Raw genomic sequence first — 21,373 nt, forward strand, 5'->3', positions numbered from 1 at the left:
CTCACTGGGGCCTCTGAATGTGGGTGCAGAAATAGTGACCTGAAAGCAGCAGGCTGAACAAAGAAAAAATCCAAGCTGAGAAGTAGCATGTGAAAGTCTGTCAGCAGCTTACAAACTCTGGACACTCCTGTTCCTGGCAAATACATAAGAACAAGTAAACTCAGGCTACCAAGAGCCTGTGCAAGGCTATCAGTGCCTGCTGATACCTACAAAGGCTGTACAGCATGGATAATATTGAGGAAAGCAGTCCTTGTAGCATGCAGCCTGATGTAGCATGGGACCATGATGGACTTGCTTAGCACCCCCTTGAAGCTCCCAGAGCCTCAGCACAGCCCTCTGCTTCTGAACAAACACCAGGATTAGCCTAACAATGACTGCACCAGCCTGGCAGTGAGGGGTTATTTTAATGTGTCTGAATAATTGAACGTACTACCACTATCTGCTAATAGTCATAACAGCTTGATGTTACTACTGGTAACAGTTAAATTCATAAATGGTGTCCTAGTAGATGTTGGTTGTGATGTGTGTTTCCCTGTCTTGGTCCCCTGTACAGGAAGTTTTCAAGAGGATTATCATCTGAAAATGAATATTTGGTGGAAAAGACAATTTCCATCTTTGGATGTGTGAACAGGAGAATATAGGCTGAAAGTTTAGACTGAAATATTGACTGTGGCTCCAGAGGGTTGTGGAACTCAGAGAAAAAAAAGAAATGCCGAAGTCTCATGTCTACATGTCAAAAAGGCAAAGGGCTATAGGAATGACCAGAGTCCTCAAAAACTTGCCTCGGGGTGAGAAAGTCAACAAACATGTAAGTACCTATATCAAAACCAGAAACTTGTTATGAAAAGGCTTTTTGAACTCTAAAACAAACTAGGCTTTAATAACATCCAGTTGGTGCAAGATGAAGCAGATAAATGTAAACTACAAATAAAGCACACATTTTTAATAGAGATGTTAATTAAACTCTGGAACAGTTTATCACGGGTTGTGGTAGATTTACCATCACTGGAATCATTTAAATCAAGTTCATATGTGTTTCTAGAGGTCTCCTCCAGCTGAAAGAGGAGTTAATTCAAGGCAGTCCTGTGGCCATTATTATTCAGAGAGTTAGGTTAGATGATCTCAGTAGTTTCTGGCCCAGTTAGATATTAATCTAACAAAAGCCACTTTGTCTATGTAGAATGAGTAGAATTAGCTATAATCAGTAACAAATAATATATCACAAACTATTTCAAACAAAAGGTAACCTCAGAGAGGGATCAGGGACTGGACAGGTGGCTGTGTATCTTCTAAGAAAAATAGTTTAAGATGTAAAAGGAAATATGGATCTAAAATAGACAATGAAAGAGCATGAAAATACAAAGCAGTAAAAACATTTATCTTCTGGGGAAAAATCCCAACAAACCTTTTTTTTTACATGTTTATAAAGAATGATTGGAGGGAAAAGGATAATTGTACATACAAGACACACGAACACAGCATGGGCAGAGATTATTCATGATATGTAGCAATGGGGAAAAAATAAGCGTATTAAATGCCAAAATCACAGTCTGCCTGAATAAAGTGAAAATGATTTGTTCTAGTGTTGAAACAGAGTACTAAATGTACGAAACAGAGTACTAAATATTTGAGTGGCAATGATCTTTCGCTCGGCAGAAGTCACTGATGAGTATAAACTACTGCAAATGGTATTTACAAACGAATAACAGATAACAGTAACATGTTTTAAAAAGCTGACAAAATTCCTGAACAGCTCCTTAGCGGATCAGGATATATGAGACTTTTCAGTGAACAGGTACATGGTTAGATTGAAAGGTTATACAATCCTTGAATTTTCTGGTGTGCCATCATTTTATTTTTAATGATATGTTTTCTTAGGAATATATTCCAATACATGTGCTTGCATCCATCTGTATTTATTAGGTGTGAATTGTAATGTCCCTGTTCTAATATGGCAGATTGTTTCCCAGTGATTGCCGTTAATGTAACAGCTATCAGTCACAAGGACATACAGAGCTGGCATAGCGATAAAATAAGGCAGCCTAATCTGTAACCAAAGGGACTGCAAAAATACCCCAAAAGAGTACCTCATAGTAGCACAAAAATTGAGTTTTCTCTACAATAGGTTAATTGCACTGTTCTGTAAAAGAGCCCCTTAGGGCTGACAGTCATGGAGGGCTGGCACTAGCCCACCTCACAGGCACCAGGCTTATGTGCGGGAACCCCAGTTTGTAGCATGGTCGTGGCTGTGAGCTGTCCATCTGATCCCCACTTCTTCTGGGGAGGTGAGGATTCACTTGTGGAAATAACTTTCAGCCTGTGTCCTGGGACATACCTGAGGTGTCCCAAGGGGTGAGGATATCCTATACTTGTAGGTTGCAAAGGGATCCAAAGGATTCAATCTGAGCTTCTGCAGAAGGAGGTCACAGCAATGCAGCCGTGGAGCTTGGAAATTCTCTAAGATAATTGTTGGGTCTTTAATCTGTAGGAAAGTTTTAAATGTAGCACCACATAGCAAATCTTCAAAGATGGATGTTAATCCAGGCTCTGGATCAAAGGCAGTTCTGCTTTGCAAAGGAGAGCAAATGCCTGCATGACCGGCAGACCAGTAGGTTGCATGCTGCTGTGGCAGGAAACATAGACCAGGGGATGGCCAGCCTGGCTGTCAGCTGAGCATAGGTAGCTTGTGTTTTGTCGTGAGACTCCTATGCAGCAGTAGGGTCTTGATTTCTGAGAGCCGCCTGTGGCCCCTGCAGCTGTGTCACCTCCTGGGGAGGTGGCATCTGGGGAGTGTTAGGGCTGGTTGTCACTGCCACTTTCCTCTTCACACCACGACTGTGCTCTGCCTTGAGGCACATGCAGCTTCTTTGTCCTAAAGAAATCAGATGGGAGCATAATTGTTGTAAGCTCAAAACTTTACTTGAGCCTTTACATGCTAGCATGTAGCAGCATGTGGTGCCCAAAGAGTTCCCTGGGGACCTCCATAGCCTAAAGTGTGTGCCCCTTGGCACAGGGTCCCAAGGACATGGGACAGCCTGAGCCCTGCCTGTCCCTGTGGTTTTGCTCCAAGTCTGTAGAGTTGTTCACATGTGATACTGAGGGTTAATTTGGCCACCAAGAAGCCTGGGATAAAGGGAAGGGAAAAAATGCCTGATACCCATTTTCTACACTCGTGTCTCCTCTGGACCTAAGGTGACCATGGGACAGCCTAGATTTATACTTAGACATGCACTTGTCATCTCAAGATTGTTCTTTAGCAAATGTTATGGACACAACCCATGAAACCCTCTTGTTTATTTTTTGGTTTTGGTTTTTTTTTTGGGTTTTTTTTTTTTTTTTTGTAGTGCCCAGTTGTTCCTCCATGTAATATCTCAATAATTTACTTTCTCCCAGATATTGCATTTTTGGACACAGGATTGCCAGTAACTCAGTGGTCATAACTTCTCTCAGTTATTCTTCTGAGACAGCAGCATAACTAGCAGCAAACCATATGCAAAATGAAGGCACAGAATTTTCACATGGTGTGCAGCTGAGGAAAGGAGAATAACTGAAAAGCATAACCTGGGAAGCAAGTAGGGTGAGTGCACAAAAAATGTTGATTCCTTTCAAAAATGCGGATTGAAGTTGACATCCAAAGGGTTAAGTATCATACAGCTGATTAACTATTGCACTATTGCAGCTGCTTGCGCAAAAGCTTGTCAGAGAAAAAAAAAAGTAATAAATATTAATTTAAAAACCTGTTTTCTTTACCCTTTGCCTTTGTGCTAGTTTTCAGGGCATAATGAAGAAATCCTTTAAAGTCTGAGGTTTTAAAATAAAGTAATTTTCGAAATTATAAACACAAAAAGTCAGGCATTTCAAAACATGTGAAACTAGATGACAGTTTTATTTGCATCTCACCCAAATTTGATGGGTTTTCATCAGACGGGGCTGGGAAAAAGATCTTTTCTGCATTCTGGCAATGAACAAGGGAAAAAGAGACTGTGTGGTAGTGGGTGCAGGGAAAAGGAGGGCTGAAAGAAAGAAAACTAAAATGATGAAAGAGGGAAACCTCATTTCACTGTGAACTTCATTCTGCAACAGTCGATGCTGATGCCAAGTTTCTTCTCATTGACGGCTTCAGGACTGAGTCTTTTATAGATGCATTGCAAAGTGCTTAAGGAGGATTATTTTTTCCTACCTGGACCACAGAGGTGAGGTTAGCATTCATTATTTTTTTTTATTACACAACATATTTTTTCTCATTACACTTCACAGATTCTCTATTAGTTCTGTCTTTCCATTTGTTACAGGTTTTTACACATGGTGACAGGACTTGCATCTGCAGTAGTCCACTAAGACATGCCAAATCTACCTTCTTAAGTCACTGACAAATCTGGTCACTGAATAGCATAATTTGGATCGGTTTCCCAAAGGAAACCGACCTTGACCTAAGAAGAGATGAATAAGTTATGTGCAAAAATATAAACAAAAATTGTAAGAGTCTGGGAAATACAAATTCCAAGTCTTTATGTCTTTATCCCACTGGGTTCAGATGTGAGACTCCTTTAATGCACAGAGGAGCTACCTCAGTTGTCCATCTGGAGCTGATTTCTTCTGCTCCCGGCAGAAAGCTCTCTGAGTACCAAGAGGGAAGAGAGGAGCATGAGGAAATGTCTGCAAAGATTGGAGAATGGACTTTGTCAAGAAGAGGTGAAAACTGAACGCTCTATGCAACACATTCTGCTGTAGATGACCTACTTTATGCAAAAAGGAAGTCTTGTGAGAGTTACGAAAATCATAATTGGATTTCCCTTCAGAAGCTAAGCAACACACATTCCTCAGGAGAAATCTGTGTCAAGACCCTAGTAGTTTATTCTTCCCTGGCACTGAGTTTGTCATGCAGTATTCTCCCTAGTATTATAATAATAGCTATGAAATTATCAAGAAATCTGAAGCATATTTCTTGATGGTGTCAATTGTCAGCTTGATTTTAGTAAAAATGAAATAAATGGCATGAATTTTTTACCACCTAGGAAATGAACTTGTTTCCAGATGTCAAAGAAGGGTATTTTTCCCCACTATTTAGCGTGCACTTAAAATGGTGAAGTTATTCGTCTTTATTAAAACATTTAACTACCATTCTGGGAAAATATTCAGCTCCCTTTCACCACCTTGTTAACATGTTATAAATGGGTTTGAGTGATAGCAGTACATGACAGGTTGGAAAGTGTCATATAACACTAAGAAATAGCCATGTATCTGGGGAGGAGATTGAATTCAGCTCTCAGGAACTTTCGCTGCACTTTATATTCCAGTTCAAAATAGGTAAAGCACTAAAATTAGTCTTCATAGTCTACATAGTGTCTGTGTTCTGTACTGTTTATTTTCTGGTCCTAAAGCCCATTTACGTGCCTTGTAGTCAGAACTACAATGTCTCATGTTAGAGCAACACCTGAGTCCACAAATGCATAAACTGCAGCTTTATTTTTGTGTCCTTTCATCCCATTCTTGGCGGCACCTGCTGGTGCAACCATAAGATGAGTAATATAGAAAAAAAGAAAAATGTGGATAAAACCCCCTAACCAAACAAAAAGATGTGCCAGCATATTTTCTCAGTTTGGCTCCCATTCCTTCTTATGAGGAATGCATTGTCTCCTCATTTTCAATGAGTTTCAGGCATGGTTTTAAGGTCTGCAACATGGAAATCACATGAAGGTGTATAAGCTACCTTTTTGTAGACATTACATTCAGTTTATAATTTATGTTTTTTCCTGCCCTAAAAGCAGAAGAGACATCCTTTCCCCACTTCACCTCTGCTGACCCATGAGATCAAAATTACACCTACTTGTGCCAGCATGGGCCAAGTGAGCCCTGAGGGGATTCACCTGAATGCTCCTGCTGCCTTCCCACCTCCCACATTTCTGGATGAGTGGAGCAGCAGTATTTGGTGAAAGCTCCTTAACATCCCTCCACTGAAAAAAGAGGAGGGAAAGGGAGAGGCCTGAGCCACTTGCTTTCCAGCTTCCTCACATATGCCCTCTTCACAGCCGTCCCATTGTAGAGGATCTCAAGATATGGTTGTTTTCCAGCAAGGATGAGCCTAATTTAGCAGGCCTAATTTAGGCAGAGAATCAGAGAGCTGTAACTAGTTTCCCACAGCCTCCTGCTCTGCTTCACTGATGGTAGATGAAGCAGCAAGTCTGGCTCCTTAGCCCCGTTAACCCTTTTGCTCAAAAGATGGGATAATCTAATCCAACATTCACATGAATTTCAAACAACTACATTTTAATAAAAGGACATCCATATACATTTTTGGTACTGATCATGGGAACACCTCATTCACCAGATGCGTAGTCTGAGGGTGAAGCTCTTCCTCCTCTGAGACAAGTATGTTCAAATGCCCTTGGACTGGCAGAGGCTTGGAAGATGGGTCTCACACCTCCTATGGAGTTCATCAGTAATTTTACTGCATGATACAAAACTGTATAAAACGGACAAAATATCAGCATTTACAACATGAGCTGGCAGTGTGCGCTCACAGCCCAGAAAGCCAACCATATCCTGGGCTGCATCAAAAGGAGCGTGACCAGCAGGTCCAAGGAGGTGATCCTGCCCCTCTACTCTTGTGAGACCTCGCCTGGAGTATTGTGTGCAGTTCTGGTGTCCTCAACATTAAAAGGACATGGAACTGCTGGAACAAGTCCAGAGGAGGGCCACGAGGATGATCAGGGGACTGGAGCACCTCCTGTATGAAGACAGGCTGAGAAAGTTGGGGCTGTTCAGCCTGGAGAAGAGAAGGCTGCGTGGAGACCTCATGGCAGCCTTCCAGTACCTGAAGGGGGCCTATAGGGATGCTTGGGAGGGACTCTTCATTAGGGACTGTAGTGATAGGACAAGTGGTAATGGGTTAAAACTTAAACAGGGGAAGTTTCGACTGATTATAAGGAAGAAGTTCTTTACTGTAAGGGTGGTGAGGCACTGGAATTGGTTGCCCAAGGAAGCTGTGAACGCTCCATCCCTGGCCAGGTTGGACGAAGCCTTGGGTGGGATGGTTTAGTGTGAGGTGTCTCTACCCATGGCAGGGCAGTTGGAACTTGATGTCCTTTCCAACCCTAACTATTCTATGTTTCTATAAATCAAAAACACATACATACGTAAGAGCTTTGTTTTGCAAAAGCTGTGTATTGTCACCACTGGGGTTTTTTGCTAAAGCCATTACTTTCTAGGAGATCTAGGTATGCTGCTCAGCAGAGGTGTAAGCTTTACTCTAAAACTGTGAGGCAGGGTCATGGGGTGAGGGACATACTTAAATATTACTAGACAGAAAAAAAGAATCAAAAAGCTCTTGTACTTCTTGATGCCCTGTTCTTGTGCAGAATGCTGCATTTATTGGCTTTTTCTTGAGGTTTCACAGTGGTTTTGAGATGAAACATGAAAGAGAGGTTTAAGTCTGTGCTGGCTGGGTCTGAGTTGGAACTGGCTGTGAGGAGATCCTTCATCAGGGTGCTGCACCCTTAGGCCTCAGGGAAGACCATGGGACCTCCCCTTCTCTCTGCATTTCCTTCTGGTTTGTGTATTTGGTTACACAGTCACTATGATGCCATGAAAAGATCCCATTTGTAGATGGTTCATACTACACCAGGTGGTGTGGATACTTCAATGTGTAAATCTGGATTATGAATCTGATTTGTGCCCCAGCATCTGAATCTTCATGTGGCATCACTCCACAGTAGTGCTCCAAGCATTTTGCTTTTCTGTGCAGTTTCACATTGATGGGTATTAAAATGACATAGTCATGACAGAAGCACTGAAGGTCCTAATGAAGTGAGCAGTCCTGCATAGCTGAGTTAGTGCCCTTACCAATATGATTTTTCATTTAAGTCTGTTTAGTAATATTGCTCCTTCTTATGTCGGATAAATGTTGTTCTCAGAACTGTGGGCTCCTTTTACTTCAAGCACAGGGGCTGTATATTAATCACTGTTATAAACCTACAAACAGAAGCCCAATACTGTCATTTGAGAGATTGTATTTGATTTTATATTTTATTTTTCAAAGGAGCTGCATTTACAATTTTTAAAGCCTGCGGGCTGAATCACAGTATAGAGTATCTAGTTTCATATACCAGATAAGTTCTTAGAAAAGATAAAAATAATTATGCTATTGTAAAGTTTTAAAGTTCAAAAGGTTTGAGATCTGTAAAAAATGTTTAGATATAATCTTAAGGTGAAGAATTAGGGACTTATGGCTTCATTCGGAAATGTGCTCCACAATCGCAAGTTATTTTATTCAATCAGTCTTAGCTTGGGACCCACTACTGTGGTGTTTTAACAGGGAATGTGACAAGCCTCCTTTGTGCTGAACTGAAGGAATCTCAGCTGAAGTCTCATTGCGGCAAACACCCCTTTTATGTTCATTTAGTCAGCTTATGTAATGAAAAGACTGGAATATTGTACCATAAAAGCACCTAATAACTGGTTTTTGTTTTATTTTGGGGTTTTTGTCTTGTAATCTGCTCCCATGAGCGGTTCACTAACCCCTAGCTACTCATGAGCGGCTCCCATGAGCGGTTCACACCTGAACGACGTGTCAGGGAGCACATAGGTTGCAAATATTCCCACAGCAATATTAGAGGTACAGCACAGAGAGTTCAGGAGTGAGCAGCCTGTGGCTTAGCATTTGCAGACTTACACCTTCACGTCTGCTGCTTCAGCCTGCCAGGCAAGCTGTGTAGCTGTGAGGAACCCTGTCTCACAGAAACATGCACCCCAAAGGTCGCTGTCTGAGGCTGTAACGCCATGCAGCGAGCTAAGCAGTGGAGCTGAGACATTTCTAGGAAGTCTGTGAGCTGCTTTGACCACAAGATTCTGTGGCCCCTTTTCCTGCAGTCTTTTTTGACTAGTAGAAGGTGATATACACAACCATCTGTGCCAGAGCTGAATTTCATCCATAGAGCCTAGAGAAAGAAATAGTGGTTTCCAGGTTTGTATACATATTCATCATGAGAGAATCTGTTTGAATGAAAAAGAAAAAGGCTAAGGCTTTATCTTTTATCTTAGAGCTAGCGATGTTAAATTCAATCAGAAAACAGTTCTGAGAGACTGAGAAGGAATATATCTACATATATATGGAGAACGGAAACATGCAGACCTTTATGTTGTGTCTACGTGGGCGAGTGTGGGCAGTTGCACCTCTGAACTTACAAGATGAGGGCCTGTTCAGGACTAGCATCCATGCAAGCATGCTAGTGTAGTATAAGCTACTTAATACTGCTTCCCAGCAAAATTTATTACCTTAAACTCAGGGCTCTTTTAATACAGATGTTTAGGTTCACAGTTTGCTAGCCTTGGGAGATGGATACAGCAGATTTGCAGCCATTGGTACGAAAGTATGCAGACATGGCCACAAACCTCTGTACACTGTAGGAAGAGTGGTGGACTTTCTTTAAACTTTTCAATGGCTGTTTTCTTTCTTTTTTTTTTTTTTAATTTAATTTCACCTCTTTTGTTATTGTATCTGTATTCCTATATTACTGTGCACCTCAGAGGATGCTCCCAGCCAGGGAGCATGTCAAGAGGCACAGAGAGCCTTGAGCAGCCAGCCAGCCAGCCAGGCAGCATTCATGATTTGAGAGAGCTCAGAGGAGAGGTGCCTATGGGCTGAATGCAGCATGTGCTGCAAAGCCCTGCACCCTTTTATCTTTCCTTCTCCAGAACCAGCTGGAGTAAAGTCATAAGGAATAGCTTATCCTGGGAATAAAGGAAAAACTGCAAAAAAGTAAAATAAAACAGTAAACTTTGGTTGGGTTTTTGTTGGTTTTTTTTGTTTGTTTGTTTGTTTGTTTGTTTGTTTTGGTTTTATTTTTATTTTATAGCATTCTTAAAACTCTTTCGTTATGGCAGCCTCCCTCCCAATACTTTTTGTCTCCACTCTTCTTTCCCACAGCAGTTGCCTGGTTTCTTGTCTTGCTTGTATTCTCTGATTTAGGGCAGAAGAAGAGCTCATACTGTTCTTTTTCTGAGGTTCCCAGTATTAGATGGTAAACTTGTTGGGGCATACTCGTACATTGCTCATTTCATGTGAGTATGCTTTGCTTCTGTGTTTGCAAAGTAGCACTAAAGAGAATTTAATATTAATAACAGTTAATTATTCTACATTTTCTTATCAGATAATATGAGATCAAGTTGCTGTCAAGACATGTTGGGCGGGTATCTACAAAAACAATGATATCTGAAGATCCACAACAAAAAGGAAAAATTGGAAGGTCTTCAGTCAGCTCCTAGCAGCTGCAAATTTTGCTTTGGATGAAATAATGAACCCATCTAAGGGTCTCTGTCTGAAAACAGTCTCACCGAGTTATACTTGTCAGAAGTTGTATTTGGCTTCCTACTTTGATATATTCCCAGAAAAGGAATTGGAACAAGCACCTAGAACTGGGTAAGTCAGCAAGACAACTAAGTAAGATTAGGACATATAAATAAATAAAAAAAAGAGAATGGCCTTATATGCAGCTGATTTGAAAATAGAAGTCACTTGAGATGCTGCTGAAGTTGCTTTGGTTTTACTTACCTAAACCTATCACTCATTATTTATATTCAAATTCTACACTATATAATATAATATGATGTGCAAGATAAACCTCCAATCTAAAATCAACCAAGGCCCTTAAGGCCATGATATAAGTGCTTCTATTTGTATAGAATTTGATTAACTATTATATTCCTCTTGTTTCATAGTTTAGATTTCTGTCATGAAAATGAGTGGCTGTACTGGCAATTAGCAATACAGAAACTAGCAAGGAAGAAAAGGATTAGTGTAGTTGCAAACACAGTGAGACAGAGGCAGATTATTAGTACAGAATGTTTCTACTTTCCGTTTGGATTCCTGTTCCTTTTTGTTTATTTGAGGATATTTTTGTGCGTTAACAGAATTAAAGTTTTCTGCACAAATGCAACTATTTGAGGAAATACATATTTAATTGCATAAAGATGGATTTGCCTCAATTATTATTTTCACTTTCAGTATTTGAGACAATTGTGTTATCTTGTATAACAATGATTTTTTATTTGGATATTGTAACACTCTTAAAAAAAATCATTATGCAGTGATGCAGTGATCATGATATTCTACTTCTCCGCTGTTGTTTCAATAATGTAATTTATTATATTTTTTGCCAAAACTGATGTTAATATGAAAGTATTTTAATATGAGAGTGTATATTTACTTTTTTTGCCAAACTTCCTTGTTGGAGGCATATTCATCAGGCATAAATTAGGGACATCAGCGTAATATAGATGCTGTATGTTAGCTGGAGGAAGTAGCTATGGGCTGTTCATGCAGTGGAAGTTGAAAAATTATCACATGCCTTTGTGCATGTACACATATGTGTGCACACATACATGTGTGCAATAACCTGGTACCCACTCTTTGCACCTGCTTTTGTACGTGCCTCATTGCTTCAGTTGTAATAAAGCCTTTCTGAAGGCAGAGCCAAATGGGCTTTATTTGGGTAGCAGGCAAAGTGTTTCCCAAAGTTAAAAACACTAATGCTGTATTTCCTATATATTCAAAATCTTTATCTTTTTTTTATATATTTTCCAAATTTATCATCATAAAAGGAACTCATGCCCTGTATGCCCCTTACATAAGGTAAGTGATCAAGGAGGTCCTATCTGGCCCTGGCAGGCATGCAGTTCAGTTCTTGTTTGCTTGCTGAGAAAACAAACGACAAAATATGTGCTACAAGAGCCACCATGTCAGAGAATTCACAGGTGGAAAAGACTTGATACTTTAGATGCCCACAGAGTCCTTCTATTTACATCATTAAACCCCACTATCTTTTGTCCTTTTTCTTCCTGGTCCAGTAAGTATTAAGCTTTGAAAACAGTATTCACATGTTAATTGGGAGGCTACTACTAGTTCAAACAGTCAGACATCCGGCATTTAAAAGGGTACTGAGATGTGTTGTCTAAATGAATAAACATCAGTTCACATTGTGGAATGAGTAGCAGGCCAAGTTAATCAATAATTTAATTACCAGTGACCCATTTTGCTTACTTCTAGTTGAAAGGGAATTTCTGCATTCTTGCATAAGTTATCATTTATTCAACTTCTCACAGATGGATTCAGATGATGCTTTTCCTGCCTTGAGGAAGAGATGAACTTAATCCAATGTTAGAAATGAAAAACAGGTGTCCTGATACACATTCTTCTCCTCATAGTTTGCATTATATTTATTTTATTATCTATAATTCCTAGCTCAAAATTTGCTGCCAAAAGTTACTTACTTCCACTTAAGGTGAGTGTGGCTGTTGACGTGATCACTGCTGCAACAGAAAATGACTGTTAGCAGTGGTTTTTTTAAGTTGCAAGCCCTTGTGAGAAGGCCAATGTTCACATGATGTAGTTATTATTATTATTCATTTTTATTGGGAAGGCAGCTGTCTGGAGCTCTCTAAATAGGACAAGTTTAAAGTAAGCAGAAATTCTCATTTGTCTCTAAAAATAGGTCATCTTCTAGTACGGAATTTGAAACTGCCAGGTTTTATGCTTTTAGATTCCCAAAGTTATCCCTGTTGGATTTCTCTTCATACAATTTTAATATGAACCCTTTGAAATCGGATGCTGGCTAAAATGTTTCTTCAGCCTGAAAGTCTGCGTTTCACTTGCAGTTGTTTTAGCTAAAAAAAGAAAAGCTGGATGGGAACAGATGGTGTGACATAAGTTTTTTTATAAGCATTCTGGATTTATGTGGTGTGTGGCATCACAGTCATCCCCACAGTCAGGTGTGTAGCAGAGAAGCAGGAATTACATATTTGAGGGATTAAACTTCTATTTTATCTTCTCTTTTGATTTCTGATAGTATGATATGCTCTGATATAGATGCCCTAACGCTTTGCAACAAATTATTGTGCATGTATTAATTACAATACTGGCTAGAGATCTAAACATAAATCAGATGTTTATGTCTTAACTCTCAACAAAGAAGTCAATTCTTACTCCAAACAGAGCAAACAACATGGACAGCACAATGGTAGTATTAATACCTCCACTAAGTAGATGAGAAACCTATGCGTGGGGAAATGTAAATTATTGTCCCAGAAGCACTAAGCCTATGTCTAGACACCATAACCTGGGAAATATCTGAGTTTCTGACTCAGAATGTGCACAAAGGCCATGTCTGGATCACATTTTGGGTTGAAACCCATGTGCATGCCAGCCATCCCTCCCCAGATCCCTGGTTTCCATAAGAAGAACACCTGGGAATGTGAGCTGTGTTAGAGCTACAGTGAATCCCAAGAGGTACCCAGTCTGGCCAGCCAAGGAGCTGGATGCAGACGATGCAGTGCCTTGGCCGTTAGATGTGCTTCAGGCAGAGCCACAAAAAGTATAAATAAAACCAAAAAACTCTAACCAAAACTGCTAACTCCAGTGCATAGGTGCAAATCTGTCCTCTATGGGCCCAAACATTTAGCAGGATTAAAATGTCCAAACTGTTCTCAATGCATAGAATCATGCAAACGGTTTTTAAATAGGGTGATGGTTAAACAGTTGGAATAGTTCCACTATTGTCCAGAGCCGTTTGCTGGATCCTGGGAACAGCACTTCTGCACAGCCCCCCTTTTCAGTAGGCAGGGGCACAGAGAAGATTCATTAGGCATTTTGGAATGCGTGATGCTTATTTTAACAAATAAAAAGTCTGGTACATCATGGATGTGTTACTAACAAACTGCTAGATGTTTTAAACCTCCATGAGTGTATTAAAGAAGAAAACTAAGGGACACTTCAATGGAGAATCCTGCCAGTGAGCAGTACTTTTGTTTAGTGCTACAGTAGCGTGACCATCTAAGGGCATAAGGAAGATAAAGTTTATGATTAGATGTAAGATAGTTTTTGTTATTGAAATATGGTCTTTGTTGCCTCTTCCTACAAATACTGTATCTACTTACTTATTTTTGATCTGCGCTTTTAGCATAATGGTCTGTAGCTTTTCTTAAGAATTTTTATGATAAAACTAATGCCCAATATAGGATATTTTATGAAAAGTTTCATGAGCATTTGAAGCCAAAGCATTACTGGGTTTGTTTTGCACCTCAGAATTCAATATAGCTGCAGGACTTATGCCTACTCAACTAATCACATCTTCAGAGAGCACATTAATTCAAAAATGGGCCTTGAAATGTGCAAATTCACAGATGTTAATGATTGTGCACATGTTTTCCCTTATTACTTCAAAGACAGCAAAGGCCAAATCCTGCTTTAATTTGTAATGCATTGATGAGATTTGGATTAATATCAATGAAATGAAAAGCCATATTCAGGGACTTGTTTCTGTTTGCAGACAATGGGGGATTTCAGGACGAGTCTCTTTGGGAGACAGAAGTTCTACACTCTAGGAAATAAGACAGCAGGAGGGTCACTCACTAATGTAAAGTCAAAGATGTGCAGGTGAAAAAAGAGGACCCCAGGGCAACACCTGGGTGTTGGAACCACTGTCTACGTGTTATGGAAGAGAAGGGGGGAACGGGCTAATAAAGCGGTGGGTGAGAAACACATTAATACCCAAACACTGCAGTGGTGATGTTTATGTGCTGCACACATTCTGCTACCAAGACTTCACTGTGGCCTATGTAACTATTTACTTAATTTCATGTCTTTCTAAGCATGAATTCTTGCTCTAATGTACATTTTAAACAATACAGTTTCCCCTGTATTCTGGTACTAACCATCATAAGGTAAGACACTGAAATACGAAAAAAAAAAACCCCGAAAAAGCCCCTCTGTAGAAATACGTGTGGTCATAAGTAGTTTAATAACGAGAAGAAACATGTGCCCTATGAAGTTTTCATATGCTTTTCTTTCTTCATAGCTGATGTAAACATAAGGGCTTGTTCAAGTTCTTTCTGCAGGACTGGTAAAAAAAGGCTAGGCTTCCAACCCCTGATCTGTGATTGTATATAATCCCTCTATTGCACTTTCCATTTGAATTGGAAAGACCCACTAGGTAAATACCAAGAATTTTCAGACTTGAAGTGTTTCAATACAAAGCAGCAAGACTCAAGGCATCTGCTCTTATCTCTGCAATAGCCCCTTTTAAGGGTCAGTTTCTATTTTCTATAAGTGGAATTTAATGCCTGTAATAATACACATGCACACAAATATTTTTCCTGTCTCTTTGACATCAAAACAAAAACCCAGTGCTATGGCTAAAGGCACTACCGTAAGGCATAAAGCTGGCACTTCATACAGCTTATAAGTTACTGCATGACTGAGCTCCAACATGAGCCCGTGCAAACTGTTGTATTAGTGCCTTTTGGGAAGGGCACTCCTCACTCACTCCTCCGTGGTGACAGTTACACGATGAACATGAGTCCTGGCTCACTACACAGTAGTTTTGCAGTGATGGCTACTGTCCAAAAGCCTGATATACCTAGCATCAGAAAGTAATTCAAAGTCTTTTAGTTCATGTCTTTGGTCTGGAAATTTATTTGCCTCTTCAGTAGTCGTTAGTGACAGGATAACGTTTTTCCTTTCTAATCAGCCACTTACAAGGTTACTTCATTTCCCCCCAGGTCATCTAATGTTAAAGCATATGAGTTTATGACTAGCTGCATGCAAATACATGCACTCTGCTTTGTGTATTGCAGTACATCACTGAGGTATGTTACTGAAGCATCAACATTCATATTCAGGGTAATTCAGCAGTTTCACTTGGTAACAATGCTATATACTTACAGAACATTTTCTGTCTGGGAATTAAGCAAGATTTTTAGGAAGCTTAAGAAAACAAACATTTAAGTCTACTGAACTGTGTTCTTTCAGCATCCTAATCAGAAGTCACTTACAGAATTCTGGAGGCTGTAGATAAACTGTATTTTTTTCATGACAAGGCACTGTGTGAGTTTTATGAAGCTAAAGCTGTTCCCCTGACGCAGCAGTGATCTTGAATTACCAGGTTGAAGTTGTTTTGCCAGTGTGAGACTCAGTTTGATGGGGAGAGAGGGCAACAGGCACCAGGATTCGTCACTGCACTTGGTGCAGACAGAGTTTAAAAGGCTTGGGCTAAAGAGAGAGACTCTTTATGGCTTTCACATCTGCCTAAGTGGAGCTCACAGCAGGACTGGGTCCAAAAAGACCTGCTTCTCATATTATGCAGTATCACTGCAGGCAAAGGAAGTAGAGGAACCAGATTTTCAGACACTACAAAGGGCACTATTGTGTGAACACTGTGAGTACTGAAGGGAGAGGTCCAATCCTGCATGTCATTTTTACAAATGCTTAATTTCAAACATGAGAATAACCATACTGATGTCAGTGAATCGCTTATTAACTTAAAATTAAATGCATGCTTTTTTAGATTAAGGCTAGGGCACAGTCCTACCAAATTTAGCCCCTGGCTCTTTCTAACTGTACAACTAGGCCAACCTGTCCCTCGCCATTCCCTTCTGCAGTGGTGATTAATTTGCAACGAGTTGGCTCCTATATGACTTTCAAACTGTTTTAAAAAAAGATGCGTGACAACCACTTAGATATAGCATTGTAAAAACTAACATGAGGGTTCCTAATGTGCTATTGCCTGCGCTGGCCTTTCATGTTGATGAATATTGCACAGATGTGTGTTGCTTTCACCACCATGGATCATGATTCACGTTAACAATTTGGCTGGAGCACACCCATGCCTGAAGTCATCTCTATGCCTACCAAAATGCAGCTCAGAATATGCTTCAGTGAAAGTATATGGCAAACTCTGTGTGAAAAGAGTCACATCTGTTCACTCTGGGTCCCCACTGGCATCAATACATTTGCACTTCCATTACAGTTTTAAAAGTATCTTTGGAGAGAAGTGATAGTAACTGGGTTTATTTGAGGTCTCATCAGAAATGGGATATTTTTTCTGAGTTACTCTGAGCACTTGGCCAATGCCATTTTTCCTAGTTCTAGCTCTGTTATGTTCAACTTACTCTCTATTAAAAGAACAACTTCAGCCTCTGAAACACAGGGATACATAACCACAAAGATGAGGCTATGAGACAGGAATTTGCAAATACCGTTATTGTGAGTATTTTCTCATGTACAAGAGCTCCAAACACAATTACACACTTTGGTGGACAGGCTACGAGAAGACTCCGCTTTCTGCATTCATTCTGAGAATGCATTCAGTGAGGTGGGATCATGTCTCATAGTTAATTTCATTGTCGATTTCAGGCACCCGAGTCTGACTGCGCGGCTTGCTCAGCAGCCCAGGAGAGACGCGGCTTGCGGGGCTGGGGGGACCTCTCGTGGTAGAGACCGGGGAGCAACCCCTGGTCCTGCGCTCCCTGGCACCCGCAGCGAAGCTCTGCCTGCGGGAGAAGCCGCTTGGGAAAGAGAAAGCGCATCAAGCGCGAATTAGCTAGAAGAAATTGAACGGCGCTGCCAGCGCCGGGTACCTGGCTATATTTAAAACGCTGCGTGAAAGCTCCTACTTCTCTGAGTTACTGGGGCCTCTCTTCATTGTGCATCTATTCAGTCCTTTCAGTGACATGCAGTCCCAACAGAAGAGGTTTTCCAACCCAGTTTGAGGGACATGCTCTTTCATCCTCCCTCAGGCAGCAATGCCGCAATTCTTTCTCTCCGCCTGTAATACTAGTTTTGTGGAATTAAAAAAAAAAAAAAAAAAAAAGGTGATTTGATGCATATATAGTTTACTATATTTTATTTTCTTCACTGCATTCTGGGTTTTTTTCCCCTCAGAAGAAAGTTTCCCTTTGAGTTTGAAGAACAGGGCTGGAAAACCTCTGAAAACAGAAAGCATACCTCTCTGGGCAACCTGGGCTTCTGCTTGGGTGTCCTCATGGAGGGAAAACTTCTATCCAGTTGCTGTATTTTAACCCTGGCTGGCAAATGAGCACCACACAGGTGCTTGCTCACTCACCCCCAGTGGGATGGGAGAAAGAATCTGAAGGTAAAAGTGAGAAAGAAATGTGGGTTAAGATAAAACCAGTTTAGTAATGAAAAATGTATTCTTTTTCAAATTGTGAGGAAAAAACCCCACCAAAATGAAGTTAAGTGAATCAAGTGAAAACAACTGCTCAGCACCAACCAACTGATGCCCAGCCAGTCTTCAAACAGTGGCCTCCTGGACAACCTTCATCCCCAGTTTAACTGCTGAGCATGATGACATATGCTATGGGGCATCGCTATGGTCAGTTGGGGTCAGCTGTCATGGCTGTGTCCTCTCCCAGCTTCTTGCGCACCCCCAGCCCACTTGCTGATGTGGTGGTGTGAGGAGCAGAAAAGGCCTTGGCTCTGTGAAAGCACTGCTCAGCAGTAACTAAAACATCCCTGTGTTATCAGCACTGTTTTCAGCACAAACCCAAAGCATAGCCACATACAAGCTACTATGAAGAAATGTAACTCTATCCCAGCCCTAACCAGTGAATCAGTTTTAGTCTCTCTTCTTTGAACATATACCTGCTGTTTCTCATCTTCCTGTCCTGCGCTGCTGTGAAGAGCCTGGATCCTTCTCCTCAGGGACTGTTGGCAGTGGGAGCTGCTGTTAGGTCCATGAAGCTCTATCTGGCCAGGCTGAACAAGCCCATTCCCCTAGCCCCCCGCCCCCTTAACAGGGCAGTGCTCCAGGCACCACTACTTTGGTGGCCTCTTCTGAACTTGATCCCTTTAGTCATTGTTTCTCCTGTACTTGAGGCCCCAAATTTGTTTGAAGTAATCTAGATGTGGTCTAATGAGTGCTGACTAGAAAGGGATAATCACTTCTGTGGTCTCTGGCTCTGCCCCTGTTCATGCAGCCCCAAATGCTGTTGGTGTTTGCTGCTGCAGGGTCAATGATGGCTCATGCTCCTCTTGCTGCCCACCAGCCTCCAGGGCCTTCTCCATAAGACTGCCCCAAGAAGGGCAGAATGAGCCTAGACTGGTGCCAACCCTTCCTTTCCAGGCACAGGACTTTGCATTTGTCCTTTAATTTCATGAGGCTGGACCATTCCTCCAGCCTGCTTAGGTCCCTTTGAATGGCCTGCTCTCAAGCGTACTCACTAATCCACTCAAACTGGTGTCATCTTCAAAGCTGGATTAGAAATAGATCCACGCATCTAGGCAGTGCTACAGGGTTTTTTGCAGAGCAACATGAGCTCAGTCTTTCCCTGCTCCAAGGTTTTTGTGGCATCCAGCCTAGGCTAATACACTTTGCCTCTCAGCAGAGTTTAATAGCTTGGAATCAGGATTGTGCTAATCACAGCTAAATGGCTTTTGGTTCAGAGCACAGGAAAGTTGAGCTGTGTCTGCTCAAACATCCCGTGTGAGTGTAGTATGTAAGCCCACCAAAATGTGTTGTCCATTAGCTCGGATGGAGATCTTGAAGGACAAACTGGCAAGCCTGAAACAGTGTCACGATGAGGTAGATCCGAACCCAAGGATGGTGAGAACACTGAAAATGAGAATACTAATAAATCTGAAGTTACTTATAAGAATGCTGAAAAATCATTATATATCACCAAAACTAAGGACATGTTATCCTCTTTGTGTTACAGAACTGCATCACTCTTCATGATTTCCAGCACTGTTCCTGGCATATTGAATAATACATCTCTCAGCCATTCAGCAACAGCTCCCCTATCTTTTGGCAGGCTTTGGGTTGTGTGAGTGCTTATGGCCATTGACAGAGCTGTTCACAAAAGAGTTTCCAAGCATGCTGGCATTGCAGCTGATGGCAGTCTTGATTCAGGAGGGACTATACCGAAGAGGGGCATGTCAGGCTCCTGATACAAGCCTATGATAACCTAAACAGATATTTGGAAGTGCAATGCTGGCAGTTAGATGTTACGCAGAAAGAAGCTGAGGTTTGCGTGAATTAATACTCTCTGAAGAGATGCCTGTTAGCTTCCAAAGGACTCCCGTTGGATGCAGAAAAATAGGGTGGCTGACAAAGTACATAGGCATGAAGGGAATCCATATATTTATAGGAATGACAAAAAGCAGGTAAGGGAAGATGAACAAGATTTTTTCCAGGAGTGAGTTGTCTGATAGTGAGACTAGTACACTGGTGCAGGACAGAGATGAAATGGGAGATAAAAAGCAAAGCTGGTTATCAAGAATTTTATGAAAACTGATTAAGGAAAATTGTTCGAGAAGGAAATACTTCTTAACTTATGCTCAAGGATAAATTTCTGTCAAAATACCCCCCATGAAAATGAAACATTGAATGGCCACATAAAAAAGGATAAAAATGCATGCGAAAATGAATAGAGCATTTCTGAATGAGAAATTAGTACTGCACAGTAGCTTAAACTATCTTCTGCTTCCTGGATATCCAAGGGTATTACTAATGATTGGTCCTCTTTCTTCTTTACCTTCCTTTGACAAACAAAGTAGCTTTAATCTCTTCTTTCAAGGTGAATGCTGTCTTTTAACTGTATTGCCAGGGCTTCCCTGAATTACCTTATATATACTTATATAGAATATATACACAATATATATTAGATGAATGTTTCACACGTAATTTTATTATTATTTATTATTACAATAATTAATAATCCTTTATCTGACTGCAGGATGGAGGCAGGGTGCAGGCTTGTTGACACTGCAGTCTGACTCATGCTACCAGTCTGCCTTTAAAACCCAGTTTAACATCCCTCATTTCTCACAGCTCGCTCGTCTCTTCTGTCATGGTCCCCAGCAAGCAAGTACAAGAGAGAAAGATGAGAGGTCCCTGAAATGTTTTCCATAACTTTACTTATATCTGTTGAGGTGTCTGTAAATTGTTACACATATGGGTCTTTTCATCTTTCTCTCCTGAGTGTATTTCTTTGGTATTTAAATCATGGCAAATAGCGTGTTAAACATGACTCTGCTCTGACTGTTGAACATGAAGATTAATGCTAGCTCATGCCTATCTTACAGTCTGTGATGTCATGTTTAAAGAAGTATCGGCTACCATTGCTCAATTGAAACATCTTCTCATGAAGCAAAATATCCTTTCATAAGTAAAGCAAGACTGGAAGCAGCACAGCTCTGAGCTGATTACTGAGGAACAACTTGCAAAAGCACAAAACCAATTCTACATAATTTTTCAAGCATTTCCCATAAAGCTCTTCTATGATAAACAAAAAAAGAATAAGTCCATAGCAGGAAAAGCTGATTCAGTTATTTGCATCTATGTTCCCTACAACAGAGCACAGGGAAACCTTCATATTGGCATCCTTCCAGATGGAAGCTACACAAAGTAGTTGCCTCAAAGTGAAGTATGTGTAGACCGGTAAGTAAAATGAGGAGTAACAAAATACTAGGACCAGATGTTTCACCTAGACAATTTCAAAAAGAAGCTCATTTAAGAACTTGTACATGAAATACCCAAATCACTGTCCATGCTTGTAATTTTTGCTTCAAGCCCCTTTGGTT

At 40.8% G+C, this 21,373-nt stretch overlaps 1 long non-coding RNA gene across 3 annotated transcripts; it reads right to left on the minus strand.

Annotated features, from left to right (window-relative positions):
* Positions 1 to 432: 432 nt before the first annotated feature.
* Positions 433 to 19,396, minus strand: LOC136012818 (uncharacterized). 3 transcript variants are annotated; one of them, XR_010611978.1, is made up of 5 exons: positions 19,298 to 19,396; positions 18,434 to 18,496; positions 17,777 to 17,918; positions 17,446 to 17,605; positions 433 to 2,872 (listed from the first exon to the last, which is right to left on the minus strand). It is a non-coding gene; the product is annotated as an uncharacterized LOC136012818 (long non-coding RNA). The 3 variants fall into 3 exon arrangements; XR_010611977.1 differs by having other exon boundaries at positions 17,410 to 17,605; XR_010611976.1 differs by lacking the exon at positions 433 to 2,872 and having other exon boundaries at positions 15,230 to 17,605.
* Between the last annotated feature and the right edge of the window lie 1,977 nt (positions 19,397 to 21,373).

Source organism: Lathamus discolor, chromosome 4 (assembly GCF_037157495.1).
Source record: "Lathamus discolor isolate bLatDis1 chromosome 4, bLatDis1.hap1, whole genome shotgun sequence".
Taxonomy (NCBI): Eukaryota; Metazoa; Chordata; class Aves; order Psittaciformes; family Psittacidae; genus Lathamus; species Lathamus discolor.